The sequence below is a fragment of the Pan paniscus genome, chromosome 9 (assembly GCF_029289425.2).
Source record: "Pan paniscus chromosome 9, NHGRI_mPanPan1-v2.0_pri, whole genome shotgun sequence".
Lineage (NCBI taxonomy): Eukaryota > Metazoa > Chordata > Mammalia > Primates > Hominidae > Pan > Pan paniscus.
This window is the reverse complement of record NC_073258.2, coordinates 4,766,964-4,779,745: the sequence shown is the minus strand read 5'-3', so window position 1 is coordinate 4,779,745 and position 12,782 is coordinate 4,766,964. Positions and strand designations below refer to the sequence as shown.

The following is a 12,782-nucleotide window of genomic DNA, read 5'->3' as shown; positions in this document are numbered from 1 at the left end:
GACCATTGTGATTCCATTTTTTTCAAGTGTTTAGAATGGACAAATTAATAGAGATGGAAAGTAGATTGGTGAGTGGCTGCCTGGGGCTTCGTGGACTGGATGGGGAGTGGCTGCTAACAGGTGCCTACGGGGTTCTGTCTTTGGGATGTTGAAAATGTTCTAAAAGTAGGCAGTGGTGATGGTTGCACAATTCTGAGACTACTCTAAAGTCACACCAACTAAGTCTACAGTTTATGCTAAGTTTTATGTCATGAGAATTTTATCTCAAAAAAGGTATAAAAGACCTTCCAAAGGCCAGGTGCAGTGGCTCACGCCTGTAATCCCAGCACTTTGGGAGGCCGAGATGGGCAGATCATGAGGTCAGTATATCGAGACCATCGTGGCTAACACGGTGAAACCCCGTCTCTACTAAAAATACAAAAAAATTAGCCTGGCACAATGGCGGGTGCCTGTAGTCCCAGCTACTCGGGAGGCTGAGGCAGGAGAATGGCGTGAACCCAGGAGGCGGAGCTTGCAGTGAGCCGAGATCGCGCCACTGCACTCCAGCCTGGGGAACAGAGCGAGACTCCATCTCATAACAAAAAACAAACAATCTTCCAAAATACCAATAAAACCAACCAACAGAGAAGGGCTTCAGATGTGTGTTGCTGGAGGCAGTGGGCTGGGGAGGCTGAGGCTGTGGGCTGGGGAGGCTGGAGGCGGCCACCCTTCGTCAGGGACATATTTGCCTTCCTCCAGTTGGTCTTGAGTTGGGGGCAAAAATAGGGAACCTGGCAGCCATTAGCCGTGGCCTGAGTCTCTGGGGTGATTGCTACAGAGGTGTGGTTTGGCTTCCAGGCTTCTCAGGGGTCAGAGTTCTACTGACATACGTGATCCGGCCGCTGCCCGCTGGCATGGTTAGTCTTTCCTCCTTGTGTAGAAAGCCAGGATAAAAACTGCCCTATGTCCAGCATTGACAGGCAGGGCTGAGTGCCATCTGGGGCCTGGGGCACATGTGTAGCCATCTTCTCCAGGGGCTCCTGGCTGGCACTATTCTTGCCCAGGGGGCCCTGCCCTTGTAGGGCTCCCAGTCTAGAGGGGGAAAACATGAAATATGTGGACACGTCAGTCAATTCAAGAATTTGGGGTAGTGACCCCAGCTACAGAGAAACCAAGAGGTAATGGGAAAAGGGATGATTTGGGGCCTAGCAGTCAGGACCAAGCACGCCGGGCAGGGACACTGCTCTGAGACCTTTGCCTGACACTTGGGGGATGAGGGGGCCCTTCCAGGCCCCAGGTATAGCAAAGGCCCAAGGCCAGAGAGTGCTGGAGGGGACCCTGGGGCGAGGCGGGGCTGGGAGCCTCCGTTACTGCGCGGGTGCTCAAAGGTGTGGAGCCCTGGGGGGCAGGGCACGCAGGGCCCGAGTCGTGCTTTCAAACCTCTCTGGTCGAAGGGCAAGAACAGACCTTGGGGCCAGATGGGAAGCAGGGAGACCACTGATTGCTTCCTGCAGGGGCCAGGCCAGAGCTGACAGCAGCTGGGAGTGGAGGCAGAGATGGCGGAGAGGTCCCAAGAAAAGGGCCCTCTCTGCTTTCAGGACAGTAAATAGTCCCCCTCGTGAGGTTTGCAGGGGGATGCAAGGCTTGGGGGGCAGGGAGGGGAGGGGACCCCAAGGAGGAGGGGAGGACTGAGCACCAGAGGGTGTGGGGTGCTTTCAGGTTCATGCATGCATGCATGGATGTGGGGTGAGATGCGGGACTGGGCACACCCCATGGGGTGGGCCAGGGGTGGGAAGCCTGAGCATGCAGTGCCCAGGGGGGTCTCGATGAGATGTCCCGGGGGTCTCTTTGGAGACCCCAAGTCATGGGATCCCCTAAACTCTCCGGCAGTTTGCGGTGATGGCGTGCGGGTGGGGATGGGAGTCTCTCCCGGCGCTGCAGGGCTCTGGGGGCCTCCCCTTCGTTCTTGCTCTGGGTGGGAGACAGGAGGAAGGAGCAATTCAGAAGCCCGGCAGTAGAGAGGATGCTGTAGGCACAGGCTGAGGCCTGGTTGACCTCTGAGGGTCCATGATCTTGACCAAGAGCAGCAGGCAGTGGCCAGGCAGGGCCACGGAAGCCCAGGATGGACATCAGAGTAGTGCCCTACCGTGGAGATCTCGTCCCCTCAGAGGATCCCGGCCAGCACCTGCACATCCTGGCGCACACACTGTTATCATCATGAGGACTCCTGGGTATGAGAAGGGCTGGTGAGGCTCTGATACCATCTCCTCCTCAGGATCCCTGGCAGGCAGCGGAATCCAGAAGTCCGGGCTGAGCTGAGCAGGGGGAGTGGGGTTGGGGCCTCCCGGGTGGGCCCAGGAGGCTGGTGGCTGTACTCCGTGACTCTGTGGGCCTGGCTTGAGGGGGAAGACAGTGAATAGTCTGCCTATTTACTGTCTCCAGCTGGGGCTCCCCTTTGCTGATGGGGTCCCCTCTCCAGGGTGGCTCCCCTCCACTGAGGGTCTCCTCTCCCTGGACCGAGTGACCCCTGTCTGCGTCTGCAGGTTGGGGGCAGGTGGGGCTGGCTGGCACCTGTCATTGATTTATTAATAAATCAATAATTTTGGGGGTGGCTGCCTGCTGGAGGTGGGATGGGTGGTGGAGGAGTCACCTTCTCTCTTGTCTAAACCCATGAGTTTTTGTTCAACACTGGGATGGGGGAAGCAGCTTGTTAGGACCCTGTTCCCTGAGGAGGGATGGGTGAGGCTGTTGGGGTGAGGCTGTCTGTCAGCCGTGACCAGAGCTGGCTGAGCTACCCTAGGCTTCATGTCCCCAGGTGCAGCATAGCCATGGGACGCCCAGGGGCCTCTGATCCCCTTCCTACAAGCTGCGTGTAGTTTAAAGGGTCTGGGAGTGCAGAAGAGGACGCAGGCCTGCTTTTCCACACTGGCTCCGTTCCCTTCGTGCGGGTGCCAGCCAGGCCCGGCCTTTTCTGGCCAGGGTCACCGTGTCCTGGACCCAGCCCTGACCCCTCCGTTCCCTACCGTGTTGTCACCATCCCCTGTGAGGAGGGACCCCTGAGGCCTCTTTCTCCCGCTCTAGAGGCTCTTCTGGACCCCCGATCCTCACAGCCTGGGCCTCCCCAGAGGCTTCTGGGGCCACTGGTTCCCCGTACAAGCTGATACCAGCCGTTAATGACATTGCCTTGGTTACTTCAGCATGAGCTGGGCCACAGAGGGGAAGCTGTGTTGCTGAAGGGGACTCTGAAGATTCCCATTGGAGGGGCTGCCTGGCTGAGACCTGAATAAGTGGGCAGTGCCCAAGAACAGAAAGGGGAGGTTGTCAGATGCTGGCCAGCCCTGCCTAGCCCCAACCTGCAGACACAGATAGGGCGGAGGGGTCACCCAACCCAGGAAGGGGAGCTCATCTATGGAGGGGAGCCCCCCTGGAGTAGGGACCCCATCAGAGGACCCCGTCAGCAGAGGGGAGCCCCCCCGGAGAGGGGACCCTGTCAGCAGAGGGGAGCCCCACCAGGAGAGGGGACCCTGTCAGCAGAGGGGAGCCCCACCTGGAGAGGGGACCTCATCAGCAGAGAGGAGACCCACCTGGAGAGGAGACCCTGTCAGCAGAGAGGAGACCTAGCTGGAGAGGGGACCCTGTCAGCAGAGAGCAGCCTCACCTGGAGAAGGGGCTTCATCAGCCAAGGGAGCCCCAGATGGAAAGGAGACCCTGTCAGTGGAGAGGAGCCCCAGCTGAAGAGGGGACCCCATCAGTGGAGGGAGCCCAGCTGAAGAGGGGACCCCATCAGTGGAGGGATTCCAGCTGAAGAGGGGACCACATCAGTGGAGGGAGACCCAGCTGGAGAGGGGACCCCATCAGTGGAGGGAGCCCCAGCTGGAGAGGGGACCCCATCAGCAGAGGGAAGCCACAGCTGGAGAGGGGACCCCATCAGCAGAGGGAAGCCACAGCTGGAGAGGGGAACCCATCAACAGAGGGGAACCCACAGGGGTATCCAGAGGGAAGGCCAGGTTGGGTATCCTGGGAGTGGGAAGTTGGGTCAGAGGTGAGGCTTTTGCAGCGAGCAAGCTTGTTTCAGGTTGGGAGTGCCCAGCGGGCAGTGGGGGTTGGTGGACGCAGCAGGGAGGAAGTTCCAGGGTCTTTGACAGCGGCTGCTCCCCACTGCAGAGCTGACAATCTCTTGAGGACTCCAAGAATGAACGGATGGCCAAGCCTGGGCCTCCACTGGGAACAGCACCACCGTGGAAGAGGAGGGAGGTTGTGCTCATGTAGGGGGCAGGCTGGAGAGACAAGCTTTGGGTGGATGATGGTTTGCTTCTTAGGTGAAGGAAAATGAAGAGCCACCTGCAGCCATCGCTCTGCTCTCCAAATCAATCCTGAATAAGTGGGAGAGAAAAACTTAAAAATGAGACCAGTGAATGGAATGGGAGGTGGGACAAGGATGTGGCAGAAGAGGGGGCCGCCCCACTCCTGTTGGACGTGGGGGCACTGGGAGCCACATGCATGCCAGGGACGCCGAGCCCCTGGCCCTGGGCCAGCCTCACTGGCAGTGGCTGGGGACAGTGGGTCTCTGTGCCTCCTCCTCGTCTCTGCGGTCCCTGGCTGGGTGCCCACCCTCTCCCTCATCTCGCCGTCTGCCTTCCTTTCATTTCTTTTTGGCATGGTTCTCTCACTGTCCAGGAAGGAACTTGGCGTCTTGCACCCCAGGCGGGCAGAGCCAGGAGCCCAGCTGACCCAGAAGGGCTCGGGTGGAGTGGGTGGGTGGTGGGAAAGCAGCTGGAGCCCCCGAATGCAGAGCCTGCCCAGTCTGCCGTGCCTGGAGGGCACCCCTCACTCCTCAGGCTCTCCAGAAGGTCAGCTATGGGGGCAGGGTCTGGGCCCATTCTGGACCCTGCTGTATCCCAGGAACCATTTAAATGGAGGCCTGGCACAGACTAGGGGTTCATTTGTTAAATGAATAAGCAAAGCTCAAAGCCCCCTATGTTCCTTGCCTGAGCCAAGAAGGAAGCCTGGGCCTGGCCTCTGAGTCCACCCACCCTCCTTGTGAGGTAGGAAGGCAGTGGCATTGCATAACTGACCACCTACGGGACCGGGCCACGCCGAGAGGGAGCAGGCGCCTTGATGCTCCTAGATCGTCGGCCAGACTCCCCCTCCCCAGTCCTTGGAGCCTCCTTGCTTCTTCAACCCCTGTCAGAGTCCGTGGGGCAAGGCGAGACTGGGAACACTGTCTCCTCCCCCAGACGTGGCTGATCTCAGCCTGGAGCCCCACCCCAGGGCTGCACAGGACCAGGGTCCAGATCATCAGCCCAGGATGCACGGTGGACTGTGTGTGCCCAGCACTCGTGCACCGAGAGACCCGTCTTGTTTCCCATGAGCCCCTCGGTGCTGGGTGCCGGGTGAGAGCATAGCCCTGGTGACCCTGGTGGTCTTCTCCAGACTCTGATGTTTCCTTCCAGTCCCCCGGCCCTCCCCTCAATGTGCAGTGTGTGTGGGTTGAGGGGGCTGCTGTGGTCTGAATGTGTCCCCCATCTCTGTAATCATGATGGACTAACATCATTGTCATGGGAGCGGGCTCTGACAGAAGGAGGAGTTTGGTCCCCTTCTCTCTGGCTGTCTCTCTCCCTCTCTTTGCCCTTCTGTCGTGGGATAAGGCAGCACAAAGTCCCTTGCCAGAGGTGGCCTGTCGATCTCGGACCTCCCAGCCTCTAGGACCAGGGGCCAATAAGTTAGCCAGTCTGTGGTTTTCTGTTCTAACAGCACACGATGGACTAAGACCACAGGCCAAGTCTCCCCAGTGTATCACCATTAGGCCACACCCTGATACGGTTTGGATCTGTGTACCTGCCTAAATCTCATGTTGAATTGTAATCCCCAATGCTGGAGGTGGCGCCTGCTGGGAGGTGATTGGCTCATGGGGGTGGATTTCCCCCCAGTGCTGTTCTCGTGATAGTGAGTTCTCAGGAGACCTGCTTGTTTAAAGGCATATGGCACCTCCCCTCTCTTCCTCTGGGCTTCCTCCTGCTCCGGCCACGTGAAGTGCCAGCTCCTCCTTTGCCTTCTGCCATGATTGTAAGTTTCCTGAGCCCGCCCCCAGAAGCCATGTGGATGCCAGCACCATGCTTTCTGTATAGCCTGGGGAACTGTAAGCCAATTAAACCTCCTTTCTTTATGAATTACGCAGTCTCAAGTATTCTTTATACAGTGCAAGAACGGACGAGTACACCCACTTTGTCCAATCCAATCACACTTCTGCATGACTCTCCATCAGACTCCACATAAAAATACACGGGTTTCCCTCTTCCCTTGGGTCCTCATTTCTTTTTCCTTTTTTTTTTTTTTTTTTTTGAGACGGAGTTTCACTCTGTCACCCTGGCTGAAGTGTAATGGCGTGATCTCGGCTCACTGCAACCTCCACCTCCCGGGTTCAAGCAAGTCTCCTGCCTCAGCCACCCTGGTAGCTGGGACTGCAGGCACATGCCACCATGCCCGGCTAATTTTGTATTTTTAGTAGAGATGGGGTTTCACCATGTTGGCCAGGCTGGTCTCGGAACTCCTGACTTCAAATGGTCTGTCCACCTCGGCCTCCCGAAGTGCTGGGTCCTCATTTCCGAAGGCTCCTATATGAGATGAAACTTATATTGAATAAATGTGTCTGCTTTTCTCTTGTTAATCTGTCTTTTGCTGTGAGAGCCTCAACCATGAACCTAGCGACGAATGAGGAAACAAATCTTTTCTCCTCCAGGTGCTTTGGACGTGCTGACGGGTTCTGTGAGGGCCTCACTGTTTAGAGAGGCAGGACTCCCATCACAGGGCCGCAGGCAGGGAGCACACCACACCAAAGACAGTGGGATGCCCAGCCGGGCCGGGCTGGGACCCAGGGAAGCCCAGGAGGAGACTGCCCTCTGTCCCACTCGCCTGGGAGCACCTCCCCCGGGGCGTTCTTCCAAATCTGGTGCCTGCCTTGATGTGCTCCCGATTCCTTTGCTCCTTGTCCCAACACTCCCTGTGCAGGCTCTGGAGACAGAGCTCTGATGGCTCGTGGGTCCCCATCACTTTCACTCTTGGCCATGTCAAAGGCTGCTGGTCTGACCCTGAGTCCCTCTGCAGTGCCCCAGGGGTCCAAGGTCCTGTGGGTCAGAAGGAAGGGCCTTGCCCCACCCCACCAGGGGCTGTGGATGGAGCCCCCAGCCAGGGCTGTCATGGGAGGCTGTGAGTGCCCACGCCTGTCCAAGCAGCTGCAACTGCGGTTCTTCCTGGAGCTGTATACATCCAGCCCTTTGGGCGTCTGCCCACTCTCCCTCTGGCGGAATGTGATGCACCTGCTGGTCTGATTCCATGATAGGAGAACAAGCATATTGCAGTCCCGACCTTCAGTGCCTCATATGTGACCTTATTTGGAAATAGGGTCACTGCAGATGTAACTAAGATATGGCCATTAGTATCCTGCTCAGATCTGACCAGTGACCTTAGGAACAGGGGAAGTTGGATGCAGACGCACACACAGGAAGGACGCCATGTGAAGGTGAAGGCAGAGATTAGAGTGATGCTCCACGAGCCAAGAAACACGAGGCTGCCTGGGAGCCCCAGAGGCTGGAGGGACTGGGCAGAGGCTGGAGGGACTGGGCAGAGGCCACCTCGTAGCCCCCGAAGGAACCAGCCCCAACAACAACTTGAACTTGGACTTGAGGCCCCCAGGGCTGGGGAGATAAATGTCTCTGTGAAGGCTGCCAGACTGTGGCGCTTTGCTGTGGCAGTCCTAGCAGACGACTGCAGGAGACTTTAGTCATGCTTAACAAGCAGCCCCGATTGATGCAGACCCATCAGAATGGGGCTGGCCACGGCAGTGAGTGATGTTCCAGAAGCTGTCTGTCGTGCCCTGCTTGGACCCTGGGGGAAGGAACCGGGGTGACCTCTGGGGGACACCTGGAGGCTCAAGGTAGGGGTTGTTCAACCAGCATGGAAGCCGTTCTGTGTTTTAACAACCACGTGGGTGTGCAGATGCACACCACTCAATATCAGGCCTGTGAGACAAGAAACACCCTCAGGTCCCAGGTGGGCATGGCTTCCATGTCAGCAGAGCTCCAGGCCCAGGCACGACCTTTGGAATTTGTTGCTTGCAAACTGTCTGAGGTTCGGTTCCCCAAGAGACACTGCCAGATAGAGACATGCAGGTCAAGGGTAAAGTGGCAAGTGCTCTTGGGGACAAAGGCTGTGAGAGAGTGATGTCGACTCTCCCGATATCGCACGGCCTCAATACTGTCACGTAAAATTCACGATACCTTGATACTGAGACAAAATCAGTAGATCTTATGTTACATGATAAAGGAGTAAGAGAGGAAAGAAAACAGATATTTGCTTAACATATGTACACATATGTACAAATGCTTTCTTAACAAAATGGAGAGGAAACACTCGTGAAAGTTACAATCCTCATTTCTGCTACTGGCCAAGCTACAGAAGTACTTGGTGTTTATAACCACTGCCCATTCTGTAGTCCCTTTGCCCTCAGCAAGCACCTCAGCCGGTAGTGGTTCTGTACCTGGCCAGGTGACCCAAGGCCTCAGTGCTTAAGGGTCTCGGCCTTGCTGTAGTTTCCTAGGGAAACTTGCATTGCTGTGATTTCCCAGGGATTATTTTTTTATTATTATTTTTTATTTTTGAGACGGAGTCTTGCTCTGTCGCCCAGGCTGGAGTGAGTTGCGCGATCTCGGCTCACTGCAAGCTCTGCCTCCCGGGTTCATGCCATTCTCCTGCCTCAGCCTCCCGAGTAGCTGGGACTACAGACACCTGCCACCATGCCCGGCTAATTTTTTGGTATTTTTAGTAGAGATGGGGTTTCACCAGACAATATACTTGCTGGCACCTTGATCTTGAACTTCCCGGCCTCCAGAACTGTGAGAAAATAAGTTTATCTTCTCTATAAAGTACCCAGTTTCAGGCATTTTCTTATAGCAGCACAAATGGACTAAGACACTCAGTCCACTGATTCAAGTGCCGATGTCTTCTGAGAACACCTTCACAGACTGTATTAGGCTGTCATTGCACTGCTATTAGGAAAGACCTGCAACTGGGTAATTTATAAGAAAAGAGATGTAATTGGCTCATGTTTCTGCAGGCTGTGTAGGAAGCACAGCAGCATCTGCTTCTGGGGAGGCCTCAGGAAGCTTCCAATCATGGCAAAAGGCAAAGGGGGAGCAGGCATGTCACATGGCAAAAGCATGAGCAAGAGAGAGGTGGGGGGAGGTGCCACACACTTTTAAACGGCCAGATCTTGTGACTCACCACCTCAAGGACATCACCAAGCCATGTGGGATCTGCCCCTTGATCCAATCACCTCCCACCAAGGCTCCACTTCCAACATTGGAGATTACAATTCAACATGAAGTTTGGAAAGGACATCCAAACTATATCATTTAGCCCCTGGGCCTCCAAATCTCATATCCTTCTCCTGTTGCCAAATACAATCATACCTTCCTAATAGTCCTCCAAAGTCTTCACTCATTTCAGCATTAACTCAAAAGTTCAATGTCTCAACTGAGTCAAGGCAAGTCCCTTCCATCTACAAGCCTGTAAAATAAAAAAAGTTATTTACTTCTGAGATACACTGGGGATATGGGCATTGGGTAAACATTCATGTTCCAAAAGGGAGAAATTGGCCAAAAGAAAGGGACTACAGGCTGCATACAAGTCCAAAACCCAGCAGGGCAGTCATTAAATCTTAAAGCTCTAAGGTAGTCTCCTTTGACTCCATGTCCCATTTCCAGGGCACACTGGTGCAAGGGCTGTGCCCCACCAGGCCTTGGGCCGCTCTGCCCCTGTATCTCTGCAGGGTGCAGCTCTTGTGGCTGCTGTCACAGGTTGTTGAGTGCCTGCTGCTTTTCTATGTGCAGAGTGCAAGCTCCCAGTGGATCTACCATCCTGGGGCCTGGAGGACAGTGGCCCCCTTCCCATGGGTCCACTAGGAAGTGCCCCACTGGAGACTCTGTGTGGGGCCTCCAGCCCCACATTCCCCCCCTGCACTGCCTTAGTAGAGGTTCTCTGTGAGGTAACTGCCCCTGTGGCAGGCTTCCTCCTGGGCACCCAGGCTTTTCCATACATCCTCTGAAATCTAGGTGGAGGCTCCTAAGCCTCCTTCACTTTTACATTCTGTGTGGCTGCAGGTTTAACACTACACGGAAGCTGCCAAGGCTTATGGCTTGCACTCTCTGGAGCTGTAATGGCAGCCCAAGTTGTACCTGGACCCGTTTTAGCTGAGGCTGAACCCAGAGTGGCCGAGATGTGGGGAACAGTGTCCCAAGGCTGTGCAGGGCACCGGGCCCTGGGTTTGGTCCATGAAACCATTCTTTCCTCCTAGGCCTCTGAGCTCGTGATGGGAGGGGCTTCTTTGGAAGTCTCTGAAATGCCTTTGAGGCCTTTTCCCCATTGTATTTGGATATTAGCACTTGGCTCTGTTTCAGTTGTGCAAATTTCTCTAGTAAGTGGTAGCTCCAGAGTGTGCTTGAATTTATTTCCTGAAAAAGCTGTTTCTTTCTCTACCACATGGCCAGGCTGCAAATTTTTTTAAATGTTTACACTCTGCTTTCCTTTTAAATGTAAATTCCAACTTTAGGTCATTTCTTTGCTCCCGCATGTGTGTGTAGGTTGTTAGAAGCAGCCAGGCCACATCTTGAATGCTTTGCTGCCTAGAAATATCTTCTGCCAGATACCTTGAGTCATCATTCTCAAGCTCAAACTTCCACAGATCCCTAAGGCATGAACAGAATGCAGCCAAGCTCTTTGCTAAGGCATAACCCATGTGACTTTTGCTGTAGTTCCAAATAAGTTTCTCATTTCCATCTGAGACCTCATCAGCCTGTCCTTCACTGTCCATATCACTATTAGCATTTTGGTCACAGCCATTTAACCAGTCTCTAAGAGGTTCCAAACTTTCCTTCATCTTCCTCTCTTCTTGTGAGCCTTTCAAGATCTTCCAACTTCTGCCTGTAACCCAGTTGCAAAGTTGCTTCCACATTTTCAGATATCTTTATAGAAATGTCTTTCTCCCTGGTACCAAGTTTCTGTATTAGGCCATTCTTGCACTCCTGTAAAAAAATACCTGGGGCCAGGCATGGTGGCTATAATCCTGGCACTTTGAGGGGCCAAGGCAGGTGGATCACCTGAGGTCAGGAGTTTGAGACAAATCTGGCCAACATGGAGAAACCCTGTGTCTACCAAAAATACAAAATTAGCTGGGCGCAGTGGTTCATGCCTGTAATCCCAGCTACTCGAGAGGCTGAGGCACAAAAATGGCTTGAACCTGGGATGTGGAGGTTGCAGTGAGCTGAGATTGTGCCACTGCACTGTAGGAGACTGAGGGAAATCTGTCTGAAAGAAAGAAAGACAGAAAGAAAGAAAAAGAAAGAAAGAAAGAGAAAGAGAAGAGAAAGAAAAGAAAGAAAAGAAAAGAAAGAAAAGAAAAGAAAAGAAAGACCTGAGCAGAGACTGGATAATTTATAAGAAAAGAGGTTTAATTGGCTCACAGTTCTGCAGGCTGTACAGGAAGCATAGAAGCATCTGCTTCTGGGGACGCCTCAGGAAACTTCCAATCATGGTGGAAGGCAAAGGGGGAATAGGCACATCACACGGCAAAAGCAGGAGCAAGAGAGAGGTGGGGGAGGTGCCACACACTTTCAAACAACCTGATCTTATGACTGCCATGAGGACATCATCAAGCTATGAAGGATCCACCTCGTGATCCAATCACCTCCCACCAGGCCCCACCTCCAGCATGAAGGATTACAATTCAACATGAGATTTGGATAGGGGGTAGAGGGTGACATCCAACCTATATTACAGACACACCCAGAAATAATGCTTTTCCAGATACCTGGGTATCACTTAATCTAGTCAAGTTGACACCCAAAATTAACCATCACATCTTGCAAAGCATTATTTCTGGGTATCTGTGAGGGTAGATTTGAAAGAGATTGTTATTTGAATCCATGGACTGAATAAGGAAGATCTACCCTCACTTGATGTGGGTGGGCACCATCCAATAGGTTGAGGGCCTAGAGAGAGAAAAAAGGCAGGGAATGACGAATTCTCTTTCTCTCCAGTGCTAGGAAACCCATCTTCTCCTGACTGTGGACATCGGAACTCCGGGTTCTCCAGCCATTGCGCTCTGGGACTCACACCAGTAGCCACTCCACTACCACCAGTTTTCAGGCCTTTGGCCTCGGACTCAGAGTTACACAATCCGCTCCCCTGGTTCTGAGGCCTTTGGACTTGGAATGAGCCCCGCACCAGCTTCTCTAGGTCTCCAGCTTGCAGACAGCCTGTCGTGAGACTTCTCAGCCTGCATAATCATGTGAGCCGATTCCCCTCATAAATCCTCTCATATGTCTGTATGTATATATCCTGGGGTTCTGATTCTGTGGAGAACGCTGACTAATACCTGGGTTTACAAGTTTAGAGAAACAGCCAACTACAGCCTGTGCCCCATAGCCAGTCTTGGCCACGGCTGTCATGACCCTTGTTCTTCCCTGACTCATGTTTGGTTCCTTCCCTGTCAGTGGGCACCTCTTCTGGTCTCTGTGGCCTACCCAGTGGGCCGACTGGGACCCTCCTCAGTGAGGGGTCTGGGGCCCTGGTCACCATCCCTGCTCAGGCCATGGCTGTTGTACTTGTCCACTCATGAATAAAGCAGTTGAGGGAACACCGAGTCCCCCAAGTCCCACCACTTGGATCACCAGGCACCAAATGTATTCTTTCCTGTCCCCTCATGGAGTAGCAGTTCTACTGCTTCCTGATGGCCACGGCCCACCTCC

General features: G+C 54.2%; 1 protein-coding gene across 5 annotated transcripts in view; it reads left to right on the top strand.

Annotated features, from left to right (window-relative positions):
* Positions 1 to 4,944: 4,944 nt before the first annotated feature.
* Positions 4,945 to 12,782, top strand: part of LOC129393337 (lysine-specific demethylase 6B-like) — a 42,355-nt gene continuing 34,517 nt past the window's right edge. For all 5 annotated transcript variants that reach the window (XR_008620135.2, XR_010113309.1, XR_010113310.1 and 2 more), the window contains exon 1: positions 4,945 to 12,322. The gene's annotated coding sequence lies outside the window, so the exon portion shown is untranslated. The remainder of the gene's footprint in view (positions 12,323 to 12,782) is intronic.